This window comes from Rhinolophus sinicus, chromosome 2 (assembly GCF_057876585.1).
Source record: "Rhinolophus sinicus isolate RSI-liver-muscle chromosome 2, RSI-T2T, whole genome shotgun sequence".
Taxonomy (NCBI): domain Eukaryota; kingdom Metazoa; phylum Chordata; class Mammalia; order Chiroptera; family Rhinolophidae; genus Rhinolophus; species Rhinolophus sinicus.
Window position 1 is genome coordinate 9,428,810 of NC_142502.1, and position 25,185 is coordinate 9,453,994.

The following is a 25,185-nucleotide window of genomic DNA, read 5'->3' on the forward strand; positions in this document are numbered from 1 at the left end:
TTCAAATTTAGAAACATAACTACTTAATTTTCAGCCTTTAAATATTAAGGCTATAAATTTCTCTCAGAATACCATTTTGCTGCACCCCACAATATATCTTTTATATAACAAGTGAGATGGGAGATCAGAACATATACATGTAAAAACAAACACTGATAATTGATTAGAATTTATACCACTTCATCACATCATATACAAAAATCAACACTAGTTAAATTAATGAGCCATATGTGAAACACAGAATTATAAAAAATTTTAGAAGTCAATATGGAGTACTTTTATGATATCAGAAATATAAACCTTTTCTTAAACAAGAAATCAAAATTGAAAACCACAGAGGAAATATTGACAAATTTGGCTACATTAAAATTGACAATGTCCATTCATCAAAAGATACCATAATGAGAAAGAAATGACCAGCCACAAACTAGGAGGAGATATTTGCTAAATATATAATTGTCAAGGGATTAGTACCCTGAATATGTAAAAAAAATTTACAAATCAATAAGAAAAAGGCAAACCAATAAAAACCGGGGGGGAGGGGTCAAAAGAATTACACATGCATTTTATAGAGAAGAAAACATAAATGGTCAATAAGCATATAAAATGTCACTCAATCTCAATGCCAATCATAGAAATACAAATTAATTCTACTATGACTTAGCATCACATATCCACAAAATTGTCACATATTAAGTTTGAAACTATCATGCATTGACAGGGGTGTAGAGCAAGGCAATCTCCCATATGGTATTGAAGGGAGTGTAAATTAGTACTATCACTTTTGAAACCAATTTTGCTTTATGTAGATGCCTGTACTCTATGACCTAGCAATTCCACTCCTAGGTATAAATTCTATAGAAATCATCCTGTTCCAGGAAGCATTTATGAAAGTGCTTAAAGCAGCACTATGCCCACTGGTAACAACGAGAAACCAACCAAAGTTCATGGACAGTAAGTGGAATGAATAAAATGTGGGTGATGGAATACTACAGAATACTGAGCAAGGGTAAATTACAGCTATACTCAATGACATAGTAGAATCTCGAACATAATTTTGAGTAGAAAAAACGAATTGAAGAACATATATAGCATTAGTCCTATATAGCATATATAGCACAGATACATTTTAAAACACGCATAGCAATGTATTTTCTTTGTGAAACTACAAAGAAATGGTGAATGCAAGTGGATTGGGGGCCCACACAGGGGAACCTAAAAGCAAAGGTGTTGCTCTTTTTGTTCTTTTCCTACGTTCAATGGTGAGTACATAAGTGTTGTAGTATTATTCTTGCTTTGTTTTGTTTTCCATTATTCTTTACACTGTATACTTGTATTTTTAAGGTGTTGTTTTGTGTCTGCTCAGGCCTTATTAAAAACAATTTAAAAGATAAAATGCTAAAGAATGACACTTTCCCAGGACTGAAAAAGGACATCTGTCCTCAGACTCTAGCACACCTTAGGCCTTGCAGGTTAAAAACAAATGCAAACCTAGACAGACGAGTGAAACTACAGAGCACAAAAGATGGAGGAAAGACAGGGAGAACAGACACATCATCCTCAAAGGAAAAAGTACGTTTCTCTGCATCAATGGCAAATTCCAGAAGTGAAATAACAAGTCTAAGTGCTAAAAGGGGAGAAAATCCCAAATAGAGTTTTTTACCCAGCCAAGCTTCATTCCAGAGCAAGAGCTGAATAATGACCCCATCAGAGTTTACCATTAACAGACCTTCACTGGAAGAACTACTAAAAGATGTACTTGATTAAGAAGGAAAATGGGCCCAGAAAAAAGACTTGGGGAACAAGGAGCATAGGTAAGAAAAGAAATCGGCAAATATTTTGGTAAAACTGAAAAACAAGGGTGGATCATTGTTTAGTGGGACCTAAATCTTTCACAATTTGGGGAACCCTTTCTAAGGAAAGTATTAATAGAAAATTAGGAACAAAAGTTTACATTTCCTTAGAATAAGAATAGGAATAACAACAAATAAAAATTTAAATTGTAGCTAAATGCTACAAAACCTCACAAAATGCAGGAATACAATATACTCTTTTAATTATAATTTCACCTCCTCTATAGTACATTTTATTCCCTACATTTTTTTGGCTGCATACTCTTTGCTCACCTCTTGATGTGAAAATGAATTTTAAATATCATCCTCTATAAAGAAATATAAAGATAAAACATTCTTCTAACATATGTGGTCAAAATTTGTTCTTTTTTAAAATCCGTCCGAGTTTAGAAAAGTTTATTTAGCTTCACATTCGTTATCGGCATTGGGGGGAGTCTTCAGATAACCTCAGTCCTTTGATCTCACTGTCACAGCCAGCTGATCAAGGTCGGCTGGGTTTCACCACACCCAGTATCCCTCCCACCCCCTACCTTGCCCGGGCAGTTCTCAGCAGCGGCGAGTGCCAAGTCACATGGCCCTCAAGCTGAGAGTGGAGCTGTGTCTCAGATTCTTCTCTTTGAGGAAGATGCTGACTCTCCAAGGGGTCCTCGCAGAGCAGGTTGTCACTGGGGACTATTGCCCAAGGCCCATGCCCTTTCCTACGGCCCCAAGACCACCGCCAGGGTGAGAAAAACGACCTAGCAGGGTTTCATTCCTCCAATTCTCCTGGGGCTGCTGCTTCCTCCTGATTTCAGAGCCTTGGAGGGATCCATCAAGTTAAAGGCCCTGAAGCTGAAACATTAGCTTCCCGGTAAATCAGCCATAAGCAGAGGCTATAGAAAACAGTATTAACAAAACAGCAATAATAGTAATAATTGTTAGAGGAGCAATTACTTCCCTCTCATACTCATATGTTCATAGAAAGGAAAAAAGTTCCACTTCAAGCTCTGCAAGTGAGCTATAAAAACACTCTTAACTTCTTTCTGTCCCCTTAACCATTCCCCCTAAAGGCAGAAGGATTGGAAAGTTTAGGAGAAAGACCTCAACATGCTTGGCTCGGCCCTTTCAGATCCGCCTGCCCCCGGAGAAGGAACATTCTGGTCTGCCTGTGTCCAGGTGGTGAGCGACCAGCCTGATTAGGGAGACCTGCTGTTGCCTCACCCGTGCCATCGGGGGAGAAATCTATCTAATTCGGAAATAAAGTATCAGCAAGCCCATCTGGCCACAGATCTAAAATCACTTTCTCCAATCAACTTTCTCTGAAATAAAGCTAATATTGTATTTTGATTTTCAATCTCATTCCTGCCTCTCTCCCCCCTTTTTTCCTCCATTTGGGTTCTGAATTTCAGAGAAAAAGAGAAATGCTATGTATAGGACACCCTACAATCCTAATAACAAAGGCTAATTTGAGGAGAGTTTTAAAAACAAGTGAAACTAATAAACTAGACAATATACGTGAGAAAAGAGAGAATAGCTACTGATTAACTTTTAGTCCTTCTTAAATGTGGCATATTCAAAATTTAAGGTTAACCTCTCCATGAAATAGAATATCTTCCAAAACACTGGAGGGGAAAAAGGAGAACAAATTCAATTAATCCAATAGGAAGCAGAAACAAAAAACCTAATAGCAAGAAAAAATATGGAAATAAAAAACATAAAACTGTATAAATAAATCCAATTATTAGCAATACTAATAAATGTAAACATTAAATTCCCCTGTTAAAAAATAGAGATTACATGAATATAAATATAAATTCTTTCTGTATGCCCTCTGACAAATAATGATACATATTAAAAGAATTATTAAATCCTCCAATCATGACGGGTATTTTTAACACACATCTTGCAGAAACTGGTATAGAAAGCCTACAAATAATTAATTATGTTGAACAACATAATCAAAAAGCTCATTCTAATGGATATATACAGAATCCCGCCCCCAATAATTAGGGAAAACAGATAATTACCAGAGAGTGACCACCATCCAGTCACAACAAATACCAAAGTATTCATTTCATATCACAATGCAATATAGTCAGAAATTTTAAAACCAACAAGATAACTTAGAAATTCTATCAATTTAGAAACTAAAAAGCACTTCAAGATGGATGGATGGATGGATGGATGGATGGATGGATGGATACATAAATAAGATACATAAAGTATATGCAAGGGCAATGAGATAGATAAATAATAGATGATAGGATCATACTATAAAAATAATTTCATGAACTGCTTTTGTCATTTAATAATAGATTGTGCATCTCTTTTCATGTTAATAATTATAGATCCATATCAACATTTTAACAATTGTATAGTATCTCACTGACTGAATTTATTTGTACCATAATTTATTTGTTGTTGAACCATTTATGAGTCAACATTTTGGTTACGTGGCAGAAACTGCAGGTTGACCCCTAACATTCCTTCTTCTCTTCTTCCTTAGTAACAAGATTGTTTTTAGCTGGGCAGGTGCCTTTTGGAATAAAGGCTTATTACCCAGTTTCCTTTGCAGTTAACTGTGGCCATGTGACCAAACTGAAATGTTATGTTCAACTTATAGGAACTATCCTTAAAAAGATCTACTATTGATGAAACCCAGGTAACTTTACTAACCATTGTCACCCCAATAAAGTAATTTAAAAAAAGAAAGAAGGAAGAAGAGCTGTGCTTTTCTCCTCCTTATCTTCCTGCTGTCTAGAGTATGGATGAGATGCTTGGAGATCAAATAACTCTCTCGGACCACTAGGTAAAATCTTCATATTGAAGGGATTATAGACAAAATAGAGGGAACCTGGGTTACTGTTGATCACGGAGTTACAATATTAGCCATGGATTGCTTATCTTGGGACTTTATTACATGGCAGGAAAATAAATTCCTACTTTATTTAAGCTATTATTATTTGGGATTTTCCTAAATAACACATATTTTCCCAAATATTTGGGGAAAATAATGATCAGCTGTTATAAGCATTTCTTTATGCATATATTTTCCTATGTTGTCTAATAAAATGTATAAATCATGGGATATATCCTTTTAAAGACTTTTGAGATGTATTGCCAAATTTCACTCTATGAGATTGTACAACATTATACTTCCACCAGCAGTGTATAAAAATGCTCCATTTTTGCATATCCATTCCAACACTAGATATCATTCTTTTCAATCTTTGCCAATCAGATAGACTTTTTTGATTACTAGGATGGTAAAACAGTTTTAAAAAATTTGTTTGCCATTTGTGTTTATTCTTTTTTTATGCTGCTTTTTAAAAGTTCCTTGCCCATTTTTCTATCAAGGCATTCTTTTTCTGATTGTTAAAAAGACTGTATGTCGAATATTTAACTCTTTGCCCTACATATTATAAATATTTTCTTCAGTCAGTTTATTATTGTTAAACTTTGTTTATAGTATCTCTATGAAGAATTTTAAAACTTTATCAGGATTTCTCTTCTTTATTTTCAGTCTTTAGCATCATTTTTTGAAAGTCCTGTCTTCTTATAAATTATGGAACTATTTGCTTATAATATGTACCAATACTTTTATATGTTGTTTTGTTTTTATTTGACTTACTTTGAAATTGTTAATCCATCTGGTATTTATTTTGTTATATAGTAGGGATCCAAATTTTTATTTTTCCAAGGGGTTAATCAAATACTTCAACCTTTATTGAATAAATCATCCCTTATCCCCTGATACAAAGTGCTGCCTCTAGAAAGAATTAAGTTCTCCTTGTGTACATGGATCATTTTAGAACTCTCAGTTATGTTCTGTTGATCTACATATCTGTTACATTACCAATGCCACAGCTTTAATTATTTTACCTTTTAAATATTGGTATAATATCTAATATGATATATCCTCCCTAATACATTTTTTAAATTTTTCTTAAGATGAATTTTTTAGAATGCTTCTTCTTAATATTTTAATAAAATAATAAACATGTAGATCTATAACAATTGGGGCTTTTATTTGAATTTCATTATAGTTTTAGGTTGACTTGCAAATATTTGATACTTTTTCATTATTAACTCATCAATATGGTATTGATGACCCATCAATATGATACTTCTTTTAATTTTTAAACTAAGGCACTTTGATGTTTTTCTGAGATAGTATCATACCCTTTGAAATTAACGAGATCATGAAGCCTCTTGTAAATGTTATCATTTTGGTGAGCGTGAGAAAGTCATAAAAGCAACCTTTGCCTCCAATGTGCTTATATTCCACTAGAGATAATTAAAACTGCAGTGAATTGACATGAAGTTGTGTAAAACAGAAATAAAACTCTCTGTAAGTTCTTATTGTAAATATGGTGCTCTGTACTTCCATTCGGCAAGGCTGGCTGGGATGACAAATGACAACAAGAGCAGAATGGGACTGATCTGGGATGGTAAAGGAGAAGGTGAAAGTCACTGTAGATGGCACAGGCAGCATGTGGGCTGCAGAAAGCAGATTACGAGGCAGATTCGTGTGTGTTCCAGGCTGGCAAAGATAATATGAATATACAATAATTTTTTTAAAGGGAAGTTAGGGGGAAAAGAACCAATTATTAGAAGACCTTTCAACATGGATCAGCAATATGGATTTTACGTGAGCAAAAATTTGGACCTATTATAGTTTCTGAAAATGGATCTGAAAAGTCAGAATGGTACTTATGGAAGATAATTGCTGCAATGAGCACACGAGTTTGGATAAAAGGTAATTAATAGTCTGCTTAGGGAATTGGTACAATAATTTATTGTGGAATTTATTTACTCAGTAATTTTTACAGAATATTACTCACTATGTGCCTAGCATTGTGTCAGCTTTAAAACAACTTTGCAGCCCGAAATCTATTTTTATAAGGCCTTCACGACAGATGTCTAATGACACCACTTACAAAGAGGGAGACATTCCCCAGGTACTTCTGTACTTTGTTCAACAGAAATTTAACTGCCCAAGTGGATGTGTGATTGATGTTATTAAATGATTAATGCAGCAAACTCTCTACTTTCTCCTCTGCAGCAGAAATCTCCATTTAACCCCTTGGGATATGTAAGTGCCTCGTTTCTTAAGAAACTACAGTGAGATTAGGGAGAAGGGAGGGCTGCAGTTAGGAAAAGGGCAGTTTAATCCATCCTCCTCCCTATTGAAAAGCAGCTTCAACCAAGGTACTGCCTACTAAAATAAACTTCAACCTAAAAGGAGTTTGCAAAAAAAAAAATTAATCAAATGAGAAAGTAAGAGGAGTAAATAAAACAGCTATTAGAAAAACCTATTTGTCTCCTGTTGTTTCTTTTTTTTTTTCAGTGCATTGAGTCCAATAACAGAAAATCTCACTGAAGTATTTCTAAGTGTATCACAGGTGCTTTTCAGTCTGCAAAAGCCATTTTCCTGTAGCATGAATATTTTTTTGTCTACATATAACTGACGTCTGCATGATGTGAAGCAAAATACTTTTGCTTCTGGTTGTTCCTGCTAGAATTGGAAGAGTTATATGAATTGGATGTCTCCTACAAAAGACAACTTAAAATACTTGCTTAATGTTGTGCCTTAATTCCTCTCTACTTTTCCTTACTTGTAATTAATAGCTGCTGCGTGAGACAGTTTGAGAGGAAATGACAAAGTGCCACATATAAGCATAGGTTCTTTATAAAACCACGTTTAAGTTTTGTTTTCCAGCACACTTCCCCCTCAGACCTGGGTTGCACATGTCCCTAAGTGGCTTCTTCTGACCTGGGGAGCACCTTTATCTCTTTAGTCAACTATTAAAGGAGAGTCTCCCCAGCAGGGGTGTCATGAGGGAGAAAGAGAAAAAGGGACTGGTGTAATATACCTACTCTTGTTCCTGTTCTTGGAAAAAGCCTACATGTTGTGGCTCCCAGAAGATTTAGGGAAAATTAAAACAAAATATCTAATATAGGTAAAAATGACTTGCATTAGCTATACATTTTTATAAGAAAAATATGTGTTCATGGCACAAGGAAACAAAAATAAAACAGAATGACGACGATGACAAAACCAAAACGAAAGAAAGAAAATAAATGATCCAGGACAGAATATGTACAAAGCAAAAATACTTCTTACTCTCCCACTTCCCAGTGTTGTTTCCAGGGCATATACATAAAATATTTATTTATTTTAGACAAATAGGACTATCTTGCATAGATTCTCCAACTTGCTTGTTTTTTGCACAAAACAATTTATCTGGATTTCTTTGTAGCAGCACATATAGGTCTATTTCCTTGTTTTAAAAATCTGCATGCAAGCACAGATGTGCTGTAACATACAAGAGAACCAGATCCTAACTCATGGGCCTTCAGGTGGTTTTTGGCTACTTACAAATAATGTGGTAACGATTATTCTCGTTCATTCGTGTAAAAAAACTATAGGATAAATTTCTAAATTGAATTGGAAGATCAAAGGATGTATTTAAACTTAAAAGTAACATTTATATGTTAAAGTTTAAATACATTCTGACAAATTGCTCTCTAAAAGTTTGTATCAATTTATACTCCTACTGATGGTACCTGAAACTGCAAATTTCCCACACCCACAACAAATACTTTCATTCCTGGAAACATGAAAGAGGAAAATTCACTTCTCAATTTTAGAAGTTTTCATTTCTTCAATTATAACTGAGCTTGAACTTTGTGTATGTTTATCAATCATTTTTCCCTGCAAACAAATTGTTTGATGTCTTTAAAACTTGTTTACCTTTTTATTGATATGAAAGAACAGTTGGATATTAGGACATTAACACCTTGTTATACATATTAAAGATGTTTTCCAAAAAAGTATAATAAACATTCTATTTTAAAAAGATATTCCCAGTTTTAGCAGTAGACCCCTTATCCAGGGTGAATTTGATTTAAAATAATTTCTATTTAAATCTCTCACTAGAGAATCTGAATTTAATCAATTTTCCAAAGATAGTGCATTCTTCTATTTGATTTCACCTTAAGATAGTTGTTTGATATAACTTTAATACATAGCCATTATCTCAAAGATACATTTATGTTTCAGAAAGAAGAAAAAATTAGGAAAGAACAATGAAAAGTCAAAGAATAATGATGACCATCTTCATGTCTCATGAAAACTTTAGAACAAAATATATTAAGAATGTAAGTCATAGAACATTCATGAGGATCTCAAGCCTTGCTCAGAACTATATCCTCAATTACTTTGCCAAATTTTAAAAATAATTTCTATTGCAATTCTCTCTTTGGAGTGTATCTTCATAAGATGAATCCTGGTGTCTGGGGACGAGGGGAAGAATGCAAGGACAAGGGATGTTCAATGGGGGTGTAGGGTGGAAGGTAACCCCTCGTGACGCCACCACAAACCTTTAGTACATCTTTAAGGATATTGGTCTGATTATATTTCTTGTGGAAGCCAGTGAATAGAAAGAGTTTACATCAAGTTTGCAGAAACAGCACAACAGAGAACAGACACCTCAGTAACATATACCAACAAAAAAGAAAAAAAAAAAAAGGAGAAAAAGAAAGCTACTGGGTCTCTGAAATACTTCTCATGACACAGTGTCCTGTCTATCTGGAATAGCAACCAGAATTCACTACAAATATGCTCAGAGATGAAATTCTCCCAAAGCCGACCTTTATGGATGATACATTAAAGAAATTACATGAACATAATCCTCAATAAAATTTTAGGTTCTAAGGGAGTCTAAAGTTAAAATTATCATGTTTTCTAAGTCAATTAACAATTTTTTTTTTTTGCAAAAAATATTATAAATTCTTAAGTCTACTTAATTTTCAGTCAGATTTTAAAGGAAAAATGTTTTTCTATCTACATTGTCTCTGCTCCACTACCAGACTGTTCTTAAATCAATTAAACAGCAAATCTGTTATAACATGTATCTAATATTTAATATCAGTGGGAAAATACTGTCTTCAAGCTCTTCAGTCCTTTATGTCAGTAGTTTTCCTCTGTAAGGCTGTACTCACTGAGCTTACTTGAATGAAATCTATATGCTGTGAAAGATAGTGAAATCACTTGGCAAGAAATCTCTGATTCCAGCAGTGTTTATTCATTTGCAAATTGGTAAGTGATCTGCACACTAGTTAAGGATGTTATAAATTCATCTTTGATTTATATCACCAAGAGGGAGAAATTAGATGATGAGAGAATATATGCGAAAGCACTTTGTAAAGTACCAACAAAATACACATAGTCCTTTAGTATTAAGTCAGACAGAAGCTAACAAAATAGCCTCAGGAATAGCCATGAGGCAAAGGAAAATTGTTTCCTTACGAAACCAGAATTATAAATAATGATAAATAATTAGGGACAAATACCTTAAAAACTCCTTTTCTTGTGTATATTGAAATGATGAAATAGTTAAAAAGATTCAACTTGTGTTTTAATATATTTTGTATTATTCAGACTTTATTGATACTATGGTCATTTTCATTTTCCTAGCAGCTATTATTTTGTTTTTAATTTCTAATTTTACTGAATTATGATCAAAGAATATGTTCTATATGAAGCCAATTTTTGTTGTTGTTATTTACTGAGATTTCCTTTGTGGAACTCATAGAATGGCTTTATTTTTCTCAAAGTAGATATATACTTGTTTTTGTTTTACCTGTTTGGGTGTTCTTCAATTTTCAGACTCTTGTATTCCATTATAGAAAATTCTTATTTCCTTCTTGAATATTCCCCATTTCCCATTTTCTACTCTCACCCCATGTATTTCTGAGACATATTAGATGTATGTTGGACCTTCTCATTCTATTTCCACATCTCTGAACTACTCTTTCATCTTGTCCATCTCTTTCTCTCTGTGCTTCAGTCTACGTAATTTTCTGTATGCATGTTATGCATGTCTTCCAGTTTGCTAATTTTCGCTTTGTATGTGTCTAAAATGCTATTTAACCTATGCGGTGAGATTTTAATGACTATAATTTTCAGTTCTAGACCTTTCATTTGTTTTTTATTCAAATTTGCCTATTCTTTATTTCCATGGTATGCAATTGTTTCATTATGTTTTCAAATCTTCTTTAAAATCTCTTCATTCATTTTATTTACAGTGGTACCTTGGTTTTCGAACATAATCCTTTCCAGAAGACCGTTTGAGTTCTGAAATGTTCGAAAACCAAGGTGCAGTTTCCCCATAGGAAGTAATGCAAAATGGATTAATCTGTTCCAGATCTTTAAAATCAACCCCTAAAACTGCAAGTTTAGCATGAATTTTACTATCTAATGATACCATAGATCCATAAAATTTATGGCAATCGTAAACTGAAATGTTCGTCAACAAAGACGTTCGAAAACCGATTTTGTTGTTTTCTGCACTTGTTTTGGTACTAATTTTCTTTATTTTTTTCTCTGATGACTCTCCATTTGGTAGTGTTCCTCATGTAGTTTATAACATTTTGTTGCTGTTTGTTTGTTGTGACTTCGTCTTCAATGGGTTCAGTTTTTTCAGAGAGAGGCTTTGTTATGGACTGAATTGTGTCCTCCCTCCCCCAAAATGCATACGTTGAAGTTCTAACCCCCATTGTGACTTTTAAAGAAGTAATTAACATTAAATGAGCTCATAAGGGTGGGGCCCTAATCCACTATGACTAGAGTCCTTAGGAGAAGTGGAAGAAACACCAGAGATGCATGCACACAGAGAAAAGGCCATGTGAAGAGGCAACAAGAGGGAGGCCATCTGCAAGACAGGGAGAGAGGCCTCAGGAGAGAACAAACCTGCCAACACTTTGATCTTGGACTTTAAGTCTCCAAACTACAAGAAAACAAATTCCGTTACTTAAATTCTGTTACTTTAGCTAACCAGTTTGTGGTATTTTGTTATGGCAGCCCTAGTAGACTATTACAGTTTCTGACCCCTGGGTTGTGAAAATGACCTCACAGAATGTTTTTGCATTTGTTTGTATAAGATTCCTATGGATTTCAAGGCTCTGGACCTATTATTATGCTAACTTACTGCCTTAGAGAGTTCTTCCAAGAAAATGGACTTAGGGTTAAATTTCTAAGCAAATAGTGTAAATTTAGACATCTCAATATGTGGCCTAGGCTGGTGGCAATTTCTCTAAGATGACATCCCTTCCCTGGCCTGGGACCACTCTAGGGCTCAACAATAGCAAACGTCCTTGTGCTTCTTCTACAGACCAATAATTGAAGATTTTCTAGCTCTCCTGAGGCTCTAGGCTTTCTGCGGGGCACTGGGTTTGGCTTCCCTATCCAGTGAGTCTAAGAACTCCTGTCCCTGACTCTGCCTTCTCCCATGCCCATCCTCATCTCCAAAGGCCTTTCTCCAGGGCTAATGACCCCACGGGTCCCTGGAGCCTCAGCTCACACTTACGGCTTTGGCTTTGGTTTCTTGCTTTGTTTCTGACATCTGGGGAGTTTGTTGTTTCATTTTGTCCATCACTTCCAGGAATTTTAGTAGGAAGGGAGTCTTTCCAAATCATATTTGTCCACCATTTTCACTTTCTAACTGTGTGTACCAGAAGGTATAGATTTTTTTTTTCTAACATGTTAGAAGTAAATTTGACTTCACAGAGTAGAATTATGTGAGTTAGTAGAAAGTAAATTCATCACAACTATTTTTTAAAAGGTTATATTGTGGGTAGGAGAATAAATTAATTGTAGAATAAATAACTTTCAATAATGTGATGAAACCACCATCAGGGACCTTATTTCCAGACTTGATATCAATGTGATATATATATATATATACTTGTGGTTTCAGAGATAATGTAAAAAAAATTGTATATATAAATTAGATGCTGAAAAGCAAGAAAAGGTCTTCATCTTTGTGCTTGTATTATAAAGTCACTGATACCTTCATTGACCTTTAATGCACTGCTATGGACTGAATTGTGTTCCCCAAAATTCATATGTGGAAGCTCTAACCCAATGTGATGGCATTTGGAGAGAGGGCTTTGGGGGATAATTAGGCTTAGAGGATTCAAGAGTTTAGGGCCCTCTTGGTGGGATTAGCAATTTTATATGAAGAGGAAGAGACACAGCGCTCTCTCAGCCATTTGAGGGCAATGCAAACCAGGCAGAGGGCTCTCACCAGGAACCAAATCAGCCAGTACCTGGATCTTTGACTCCCCAGCCTCCAAAACTGAGAAGTAAATGTTTGTTGCATAAGCCATTCAATCTGCAGTATTTTGTCAATAGCTGCCTGAGCAGACTAATGTATGTACGTACTGTCCATCCAGCTATAATTTGATTTCCTACCATCTGTTTTTCAGGTTTATGCTGTCCCTGCCTCCTTACCAGATAAGTAATAAATGATAGTTTATGATAACCCAAATTTAGAATATTTAACATGCAGTCAAGTTTTTGAAATTCATTTTCCCTATTTAAAGCTCTCCTGACTCAAATGTTCTCCCTCTCATTCAGCTATCTGAGGTTTGATTAAGATGAACGCATTCAGGAGCCCACAAGACCAGACTGCAGGCTGGGGAGTGTCAGATGATCTTACCAGTATGGAACCTCCAATCGGCAGCATTTCCTGGGCACTGAATGGGTAACGTGTGCTTGCTGGGAGACCCCGCAGTGTTCTGCGCTCCCTTAACAACTTGGTTTGTAGGAGGATGCAGGAGGAGAAGCATAATGCTCTCTCTTACTAAGGCACCGTGAATTCAAGTAATGAAGTCTACTGCATAGGAAGAATATTTCCACATTTTCTCATAGCCTTCTAATAACTATGACCACAAGGAAGGGAGCAATTGAAGGAGGCTATGAACGAAGCTCCAGTAGGAACCAGGAAGCTTTCTGCCTTTGCAGCCTGTTCCATTACAGCTTCAGCCTTACCCATAATTCCAGTTGTCTTTAAAAGAGTCCTTGAAACTTTAAATTGGCTCATTCCCTTCATTCCCATTGGCAAAGCAAGTGGTTTGGGTATTGTTATCCCAATGCCATTTAATTTCCTGAAATTATGACGAAGCAAGGCATACTGTATTTGTGCAAATTTCTTTTTATGGGGCCTTCTCCAGGGTGGTCCTGAATCACTAGCCTGGGCATCTCTTGGGGGCTTCTCCACTGCAGCATGTTGGGCCCCACCCCAAAGTGACCAAATCAGAATCTGCAGTTTATCGAGACCCCCTGGGGACACATATGCACGTTCGAGTTTGAGAGGCACTTGTTTAGAGTATTGTGCTCTCCGCCTGATAGAGAGTTAGACCTCAAGAACAAGATAAAGGTTTTCTCATAAACCTACCTAACGTGGCATTTTGATAGTCTATGAACAATTAGGAATCATAGTAGGGTCTCTTTTTCCACATATAAGAAAACCTAATATTTAAGTCTATAAATGAATCAGAGAAATTGTTTCCATTTTGATTTAGTATGAATGCGATCTTGCTCACAACTCCTAAATTGAAAGCAAAGAACTGTTTCCTTTCAGGTTAATGGGTTTCCCCTCATCAAGCTGTCCTTCTTTCATGTAATCTAGACTTGCCTCCACTTATTTATTTTTTTTCATAACTGTTCTTCTTTTTAATAGGATTATTCATCCTTCCAATTTTAACAGCAATTAGACTCACCTCACGGTGCGTCATGCCGACTCAATCTGCGACTGTCAGAGTAGGGGGATCTTAGTCTTGTCTCAGTAACAAACCTTGACAACCAAAGCAAAGCAGCAGGCAAAATTCATGACAAGAATTAACAATAAAGGATCACAGGTGACACGAACTCCTTGAACATGATGGTTGCCTCAGTCTCTTCCATCCCCATGGAAATAGCAGTTCACTGATGACACTGTGACACAGTCCTACACTGGATTTTTCAGAAAAGTTTTTAGAGAAGACTCTTTAAAAGCGTTAGAAACATTAACATTCTCTTTCCAATTCTAATCTATTTAATTTTATTGGAAAACATTTACATAGCTCATCAGCAGACTCTCTAGTATTGAGTAATATTTAGCATGCTGTAATCATGGGAAGGAGAGATTTAGATTAAATGCTGCTTTTTATTACTATTCAATCATCATAAGTTGTTCCACTTTTTATCTTTTTAGTCAACAGATTTCAAAGGTGGGAAAATATCTTCATTTACAGACATACCTATATTTATCTCCTATTATATTTTCCATTAGTGTCTACATGAGATTTATTCCTGGTGATTCCCAACAAAGTAAATGTGAATCTCCTAACACCAGATGCTAATAATAAAGACAAATGCACCCTATCTCTTAGAGATGTTATGAGAATAAATTAGATAATATTTACAGGGGAATTTGACCTCACTAGAGATAGTATATAAATGAAATGTAAAAAAAAAAAAAAAAAAAAAAAAAAAAGATTTAAAGAACAAAAAATTTCACTCAATTGTAGCCAGATTGACTTGACAGCACCAAATTATGTTCTGAGTAAAGAAAACAGGCCTACTAATAATAGTGAGTCTGCAGCCCATGGATAAATGCCAAACACTGACAATTAATTCCAGGTCTGGGCTAAAACCTCGGGCATCAGTTTGGATATGTGCAAAGTGAACGCTTTGTCTTTTTCTACATGTCTACATTTATTATACTTTGAATACTGATGAAGCTTTGCATAGGCTGGAGTAAATTATCAAAATTATTTTAAACCTTTTTCTACATTTAGTAACATACAAGGTTTGTTAATAAAGTAAACAGAATTTTTGCCATAGGTAACACATACACCTCCACACAAACTCTTTTTACATTTATATTATCCAGAACCAAAAAGGAGCTTTTAGCAGGACAATGGACAAAGAGGGAATCCTTGTTATTACATATCAAAAGGCAAAGTTGTCCTCACAGGTGTGGGGAAACCAGCATATTTTTTAAATGGGATTATTTGTGGGACACAGGAAAGTCACCCAATCCCATATATTTTTCAATATCCAGGCACATTGCCCCAGAGTCTACCGTTTAAAAATCTTCTGAGTTAAGGGAAGTGGCTGCATATTCTTGGAAAAGGCAAGATTAAAAATTGTAGGATGATGAAGACATTCAACAATGTAATAAACCAACACTTACTGCATACCTACTATGTGCCAGGCACACTTCTAAGTGCTTTACCAGAACTATCTCATTTAATTCCCAGTTTAACCCTATGAAATAGGTACTATTATTATCCCAATGTTACAGATGTGGAAAAGGGCATAGAATGTAGCCAAGATTACACAGGCTACAAATGGCCTATCTGGACTCCCACCCTGACAGTCTGACTCTAGTGTCCATACTCAAAACCAACATGTTTTCCTGTAAGTGTAGAACTTAGCACCATACAATATATTACTGTTAAAAAATGAGACAAACAGTACTTTGCAACCTTTGATACAACGAAAACTGTGAAAACTGAAAATTTTTAGATTGTGTTTGAGCAATTGTTGTATATTTCTAGAAATGCAAAGATTTTAATATTAGGGCAGCCTCCACTTTTCCATTTCAGAGGACTCGTGAACAGCAAGCATTCATTGTACAATCTTACTGTGTTACAATTGCTCACCAAGAACAAAGCATTAGGGAGGGACAATCAAGATGGCACAGTATAGGTAAACGCTGTGTTTACCTTCTCTCACAACCGCATCAAAATTACAACTAATCTACAAAACAACCATTATTGACAATCGCCTAACATCAAGCTGAACTGAAGCCTTTCAACTAAGGACTTGCAGAAAAAGCCATCTCCAGACTGGTAGGAAGGGCAGAGACGCGGAACGGGCTGGTCCCACACCTGTGTGTGACCATTAAAGATCCGGAGGACTATTCTGAACATGGGGGTCCCCCCATCCCCTAAAGGAGTGAGAGGTCTCAGCCCCACCCCAGCCCAGGGTTCCAGTGCTGAGGAGAGAAGTCCCCATAATTTTTGGTTGTGGAAACCAGCGGAGATTGTGACTGAGTAAGACAGAGCGCAGTGGCACTCACAGGGGCTCCTCTGAAAGGGACTGCACTGTGGACTTACCCACCAATGGAACCACTGTCTCTGAGGTCCAGTGCTGGGGCAACAGCTGGAAAGGCAGCAGGGACAAATGGGGAATTGAGTTGTCTGGCTTGGGATGGGGGCTGGAGAGGTGGCTTTCTCCTGGACAGGGGAGGTGGTGGAGGCCATTGTTTCCTTCCCGGTGCATGAATGCAGGCGGCCACCATTTCTGAGTCTCTGCTGTTTGTTCACCACACCCTGGCCCAGCGCAACTTTGGGGCACACCCAGGCTGCTTTCAGTGGCTGCTTGCCTTGGCTCAAGCTGCACTTTCCTAGGGTCTCTCAAAGGTTCGCAGAACCCAGACAAGTAGTATCTGGCTTGAGCATGTCCTGTACCTCTGGCTGAGCAGCCCTAAGCCGGCACTAGCAACAGCCGGCCTTGGTCTCTCAAGGCACTTCCAAGCACAGCACAGGTGGCAGACATCTATGAATTTCTTTCTGGCTCCCTCTAGGTGACCCTGGGTGGGGCACAGGCTGTGGCTGAAGTAGACGTACAGCGGAACCCCTCCATGGTGGTCCTGGGGCTGGAACCCCCAGCGGCCAGCTTCAAAACAAGCGAGAGCATCACCTAGCTGTCTCCAAGTATGACACACCCAAAAGGCAGATTGGGAAGGCACCAGAGCCCTGCTGAGGCAGATCCTGCTCCATAGGATCCGCCCCTGCCCAACAACCCTTCCACTGTAGTTAAGGCCAGTCCTTACAACCAGTGAGCCCAAGGGTCAGTCCCTCACGTTGATGTGCAATTATCAACCAAGGCTCAACTACAAGAGGAGGGCACACACAACCCACACAAGCGACATACCTGGAACGTGTGGCTCAGGTGACCAGAAAGACTGTGCTACTAAACCCACAGCACACCTACTACATAAGGCCACTCTACTAAGACTGGAAGACATAGCAGCCCTACCTAATACATAGAAACAAACACAGGGAGGCAGCCAAAATGGGGAGACAAAGAAACATGTCCCAAATGAAAAAACAGAACAAAGCTCCAGAAAAAGAACTAAGCGAATGGTGATAAGCAATCTATCAGATGCAGAGTTCCAAACAGTGGTTCTCAGAATGTTCAATGATGTCATAAAAATGGAGATGGAAACCATGAAAGAGAAACAGTCAGAAATAAAGTATACAATAATGGAAACAAAGAATATATTACAGGAAATCAACAGTAGATTAGATGAAGCAGAGGATCCAACCAGCAATGCAGAAGATAAGGTAGCAGAAAACACCCAACCAGAACAGAAAAAAAAAAAAAAAAAGAATCCAAAAATTTGAGAAGAGTTTAAGGGGCCTCTGGGACAACACCAAGCATACCAACATTCACATTGTAGGGGTACCAGAAGGAGAAGAGAAAGAACAAGGAATTGAAAATCCATTTGAAGAAATAATGACAGAAAACTTCCCTAACCTGGTGAAGGAAATGGACATACAAGCCCAGGAAGCATAGAGAGTCCCAAATAAGATAAACCCAAAGAGCCCACATCAAGACACATCATAATTAAAATGTCAAAGGTTAAATACAGAGATAATCTTAAAATCAGCAAGAGAAAGGCAGTTAGTTAGTTACCTACAAGGGAGCCCCCATAAGACCGTCAGATGATTTCTCAACAGAAACTTCGCAGGCAAGAAGGGAGTGGCAGGAAATATTCCAAGTGATGAGAAGCAACAACATACAACCAAGATTGCTCTACCCAGCAAGGCTGTTATTTGGAATTGAAGGACAGATAAGCAGCTTCCCAAACAAGAAAAAGCTGAAGGAGTTCATCACCACCAAACCAGTATTACAAGGACCCTTAGAGGGACTTCTTTAAGATGGGAGGGGGGTTAAGGACGGGTGAAAAAGAAAGGGATTAAGAAGAACAAATTTGTTGTTATACAGTAGTCATGGGGATGTAGGTTATAGCATAAGGAATATAGTCAACAATATTGTAATAACTAGGTATGGTGCCAGATAGGTACTAGATCTGTCAGGGTGAGAGATGGGAATGGGGTTGGGGTCAGGGTGAAAAAGGTGACAGTATTAAGAAATACAAATTGATAGTTAATACAGTGGGGAATATAATCAACAGTGTTGTAAAGATCATGTAAGATGCCAGATGGGCACTGGACTTATCAGAGGGATCACGTCATACACTGTGTCGATGCCTGACCAGTGCACTGTACACCTGAAGAGCTGAAGGAGAATAATACTGAATGTCAACTATAACTAAATATATAGGTATCTATAGTCATGGGATGTAGAGTACAACATGGGGAAGATAGTTGATGGTATTGTAACAGCTATGTAAGATGTCAGAGGGGTAGTAGGATGAGGGGTGGGTTATCACTTCATGAGAGGTTTAAATGTCTAACTATTATGTTGCTTTGTGCACCTGAAACTAATTAAAAAAAAAGTAAAAAATGAAAAAAAAAAAAAGAAGAATGAAGCACTAGGTAACATGCTAAAAGCTCTCTTGTGGAGCCAACAGCTGATTTTTGGGTGGAAATGAGAAATGTGGCAAGGGAACAAATTTAGAGATGGAAATATCAAAAGACCTTACATAGTACTCATATACTGCGAGTAACAACTACCTACTACATCATTACTAACTTCTGTAGTAAGAGGCTACTACGGATCTTAGAATGTAGAATAGACTCTTGAGACATACCATGTAAAAAGGGCCTTAAAAACTGTCCTCTAATGGCAGTGCTATACGTGTTTTTTGTTTTGTTTTATCCCATAAAGCATATGGTTTTTAGAAAGAAATAAAGTGATAGCCCAGTCTCCCTGCTCCTAACAGAACACTGTAATATGGTTAAGTACAAACCTTTCCATAGCAACAGACATTGTGTACAGACACGAGCCCTATGTATCTCCCTTGAAGAAGCTTTAAGGTTATAACAGACAAATTTGAAATAAAGCCCATGATCCCGTCACCCTGAAGCCTGCTTCCCCAAGGAGCTCAAGAAAGGATACATTGACAAATGACTCACCATGGCTCCCTATAGCTCATGTCTTTGCCTTCTGTTTTCTTCAAATGGCACTTCAGCCTTAATAGTTACAAAGGTTTCAAGAGAGAGGACTAGCCCCACCTGAAAAAGAAAGGCCAAAAATCCAATACAATCATGGTTTTCTAGAAGTTCAGCACTGGGCTTATTGAATAGCATTGGGGGTAGTGGTTTTCTACTTTGAGACCAGACACATTCATTCCTGCCACCCTATGCTGTTTTATGTAGTGCTTTTCCACTCTATGAATATTATGTGGACACTGGCTACCTGGTTAGCTGTAATGCTAAATAGGCATTTTTACATAGGGGGAAAGGTAACTTTGGGGATGATATCTTGAAATGTTTTCATAAGCTCATATAAAAAACATGATATTAGGCAATTAGAAGTAGTGGCTAAAGCAGGGGCAAACTGGGCTTCTGTGTATGTAAACTGTTATTAGATTCCAAAAACACTTGCCCATGCAGAGTGGATGCCTCCCTTTGCTCACCCTAATTAGGTAGGAGGCACTGCCTGAGGCCGGAGAGTCATCTCACTATTGTCTCCGTGTGGGGAGAAGTGAACGCTCTGTGCAGCTACTGTTGTGCTTTGTTTTTAACATGCGGAACTAGGCTTGCAGACGCTATTGATTATGCTTAGGAGAGAGGAAGTTAATGATATGTTGTGAGTACATGTACTATATTTCATCCCTATTCAGGTTTTAAACAGCACCCTCCTTCAAATAGTCTACTCTAAAGGTTGCATGCTGAAAAGTGAAACAGATGGTCCAGTTTTATATTTCTTTTCCTTGAGAATTTCTTATGCTGCTCAGGGATCTTGGTCTTCTGGGATCTCAAATTATATTTCAGCCCATCATATGTCTATCAGTGTTGATACTAAGATGGTATGTAAGAATTATTCAAAATCCACATGGCCGCAGTCTTTGCTGGTTCTTAGTATGCTATGTGCTGTTCATTTTAATTGAAAATATTCTAAAAGCCAGATTGATGTGTTTTCTATCCCCCTAAAATAGAAACAGGTTCTGGGCTCATAATTGAGCACTCATAAGCCCCTTCTTCTTATTAACATGCCCTCTCTAATTTGTGCCTCTGTTTGCACAATATAAATGGCCTTTAACAGCCCTTCATTCATACAATGGTCTCACTAACCCAAAGAAAATTAGTAGCAGGCAAAAGCCTATTTTTACTGACACAGAGACAAAAATGCTAATTACCTTAAAATATTCTCAAGTGTATATCTCTGGCATCCTTCCAGGCAAGGCTCAAAAGTTTTTTTCCCCCTGTTATTTACTATTTATAGGGGAAGTTGTTTTTGTTTTACATTCAGGCCTATACCTAAGTTTATATTTATAATTTCAAATCCTTTATTTTGAGTCCAGAGTACTGAGACAGGTTAGTTATTAACAAGTTGTTAGGCAGACAGGAAAGCTCCCTGGTGAAATAAGCAAAAGGCAACCATATCCTGAAACTCCAGGTTCTGGAATGTCTCCTTCACTCCAGGACAAAGATATGAGAATGCACCTTGAGGTTAATAAATTATCTCATAAATCCCTTTTGGCTGGACAAAGGAGCAGATCTGATAGATAGGAATGGGTTCGTGAATCCCTTTAGGGTGGGCAAACAGGACAAACCTGATGGATGAATTCCATTGGAAGGTGCCAGCCCCTTTCCCCAAGCAGGCAAGGGAAGGTGTAAAAGTAAGAACTTTTGCCTCAGTCACTGGGCACCCCCATTCGGGACCCCCTCCTGCTCGGAAACTCTGACCCTTTACTTTCAATAAATTATCCTTTTTAAAAAACACTCCACACCTCTCCTTGGTACGTGTTTCCATTCTTCTGTCCCACAAAACACAATCCCGGCACTCACAAAGAAAATATCCTATATCATTTGGGGGCTCGTCCGGGATTGAAGGAGAGGTAAATATTATCTGTACCTTTCTACTTGCCCACCTACGGGCCTTCATCAGTTTTTGTCTCTTTCTCCTGTCACACAAATACTGGGCCTCCGTCAGCCATTTAAAAGCGACTAGCATGGCCGCTGACCTTGAGCCACAGAGGTAAACGCTTTGCAGAAGGGTTCTGGTTGATCCCCTCTGGCACTGAGCAGGAACAATGTCGGCCACAGTCCAACTGCCTTTTCTCTTGCTTTCTCTCTCGGGTGGAGTAAAGTCCAAAGACAGCGTGCAGTTGAAGTGAATGGCCTTTGGCAGCAGTTGCGGGACTCTGATCATAGCTACTCTTGGTGTGTCCCAGAGGCTTCCTGGGTCTTCCCCCAGCCCGACTGCCCGTAAGGGTGCCAGTAGGATGACTCTTTTGTCTCTGCTATTCTTTCATCCCGTCACTGTCTCTTCTCAGCTTTTGAGACACTGGTCTGGGGTCTCTTCCCTGCGAGACCTCTGTAACACTCCCTGCCGACCTCAAGACATCGTAAGGTAAGAACATGAACCTCTGCCTCTATAGGACATCTCTTGTCGCTCAGGATAAGATTTACTGGCATTTAACACTCCCTCTCATATCATCCCCTCTGTTCTTCCTCAATCTCACTGTACTCCTCTGGGGACCAGGTGCAGCTTCTCTGCTGCCGGGCTCTGCCCCTAGTTCAGCGCCGCTGCAGCAACAGCCGGGAGAGCGAGGGGCCGCAAGAGTGCAGCTGCTCCGGAGCACTGCCCACCGGCCAGCCCACCGCAGCCACTGCCAGGCCATCTCAGCCCCCACCAGGCAAAGTTTTTAAGGAGGACCTATATATTCTGGACTCACTTTTCCTTAAGGAAACAGCCTTGTCCGAAGTCTTTCGGGGCTTCAGATATCTCTTTTTGTCCCCCCTCACGTATTGGGCTTGAGGGCCTCCTTCCACTCCCTCTTCCCTAGGCCATATGCCTTCCCTACAAGCTTTAAGTATGTACTCCCTCCTTTGCTACCTTCATTCAGAGGGCCGCCATTATTTGGATCATGCCGTCAATTTTCAGGATGCCCAGAGTCGAGCCATACATCCCCCCACTTTAAAGCACCTCGTGATCGACCACAGCCTTTATTGGCCTGTGGGCCAGCGCCAGACATTCAGTTGGGGACACACACACACACACACACACACACACACACACGAATTTGGGTAGGCGCACACTAGAGGCATGGGCTGGGCTACCCAGATAAACGCGAATAATCCTGGTGGGCCATGTCTCCCCACCCACCTCAGAACTGGTCGCTTGGTGTCCATGGCCCAGGTTTTCTAGGGATGCCCTAGAACAAGTTGTGGGAGATGAATTGCAAAGGTATGCCTTTTTGTTCTTCCTCCCTTTCAGATGGGCGATCAGCCCTCACGTGACTTCACCCCCCTGAATTGCATCTGGAAACATTGGGACAAATTTGACCCTCAGACTTTGAAGAAGCAGTGCCTCGTTTTCTTTTGTTCAGAGGTTTGGCCTAACTACTCATTGAAGATGGGGAGACTTGGCCTTCTGAGGGAAGTATTAATTACAATACTATCATACAGCTAGACCTGTTTTGCAGACAGGAGGGCAAATGGTCAGAAGTTCCGTATGTTCAGGCTTTTTTTGCCCTGAGGGACAACCCAGATCTCTGTAAGAAATGTAGAGTTGACCCGGCTCTTTTGGCTGTGATCTCTTGCCTCCTTCCTCCTAAGGAGACCCCTTCTAAGGAGACCCCTCCTAAAAGGACTCCTCCAAAGCAATCTCCTGCGGGATTCTCCTCTCCTGAGGAGGTCCCTTCAACAAACACCCAGTCAAGGGATTGTCCTAAAACTTTATATCCTGCTCTTCCTCCGGAGCCAGTTCCTGCCCCAGCTCCTTCTAATTGTCCACCATACCAGGACCTCCTGTACAGAAGCGCCCCCAGTATAGAGTAAATCTCCTTCCCTTACAAGAGATGCCAGGAGGAGAATTTAGGCCTGCCAGGGTTCAAGTCCCTTTTTCCTTACAAGATCTCAGCTGTCTGAGAAAAAAAGGGAGATCTAGGGAAGTTTTCAGATGACCCTGACAAATACATAGAAGCTTTCCAAACTTTAACCCAGGTCTCTGAGCTCTCTTGGAGAGATATTATGTTAAAATACCGAATCAGACTCTCACAGTTCTGAAAGGCAAGCAGCCTTGCAAGCTGCTGAAAAGTTTGGAGATGATCAGTTCCTAGCGTATCATGAGGAACAGGCAGGACGGGATTCCACTCGGGAACTCTTCCCTACAGGGAAGCCGGCAGTACCCACTGATGTTCCACAGTGGGGTCCTGATACAGCCATGGGACGTTGGCAGAGAAGACACTTTCTGGCATGCGTTTTAGAGGGACTGAGGAGAACAAGGGCCAAATCCATCAATTATTCAAAACTATACTGTTAGCTAGAATTCGGAAGAAAATCCCTCAGCTTTTTTAGAAAGGCTCAGGGAGGCCTTAATTAAACATACTCCGATAGGGCCAGACACCCCTGCAGGGGAAATTCTTTTAAAAGGCAAACTTATAACTCAGGCTACCCCAGATAGCCACAGAAAATTACAAAAATTGGCTATTGGTCCTGAAGTCACCTTGGACCAACTATTCAAGGTGGCTGACACCGTCTTTTACAATCGGGACCAAGAGGAAGCCCAGGACAAGGAGAGGGAAATAAGAAAAAAGATAGAAATACTAGTGGTTGCCTTACAGGGCACCCGGGGAAAGGGAAGGTCCGACTGACACCAATGTGGACAGTCCGGTCACTGGCAAAGGGAATGCCCACGGCAACCGGAGCCGACTCGGAGACCTCCGCAGCCCTGTCCCATCTTGAAGGGGATCCGTGGGAGTCAGACTGTCCCTGGAGGCCTCCACCCCCGAGGCCAGTCTCATTCAGTCAGATTCCCACTCAGGACTGATGGGGCCCGGGGCTTCTACCAGTGGCTCCCTTGTCCCATCTAACCATTGGGACCCCTGAGCCCTGGATAATCCTAGAAGTAGAATGAAAGCCTATTGATTTTCTTCTAGACACAGGAGCCGCATTCTCTGTCCTCCTCTCCAATCAAGGGATGCTCTCCAATCGACATGTTACAGTCTGCAGAGTCACAGGCAAGCCAATTACTAAATATTTTTCCCAGCCCTTAGGCTGCATATGGGGTGACCTAATGTTTTCTCACTCATTCTTAATCAGGCCAGAAAGTCCTACTCCTCTATTAGGAAGAGACATTATGACAGCGATGGGAGCTATTGTTCTCCTCGCCCCTGGAAGTATTCCTAGCTGCCTCCCAGTAGTAGAAACCAACATCAACTCTGATGTTTAGGCATCGGCAAGGGACAATTGGTTTTGACTTAATGGCCACTCCAGTCCACATTCACCTTTATTTCCTTGCCAGAAACAATACCCTCTGAAACCCGAGGCACAGAAAGGACTAATCTGTATCATTAACAGTCTCAAATGACAA

General features: G+C 39.0%; 1 long non-coding RNA gene across 1 annotated transcript in view; it reads right to left on the bottom strand.

Moving 5' to 3' along the window:
- LOC109456798 (uncharacterized) overlaps positions 1-25,185 on the bottom strand; it is a 40,126-nt gene that overhangs the window by 1,988 nt on the left and 12,953 nt on the right. Inside the window, exon 2 of the long non-coding RNA XR_002138921.3 lies at positions 19,779-19,877. This is a non-coding gene — a long non-coding RNA (uncharacterized LOC109456798). The remainder of the gene's footprint in view (positions 1-19,778; positions 19,878-25,185) is intronic.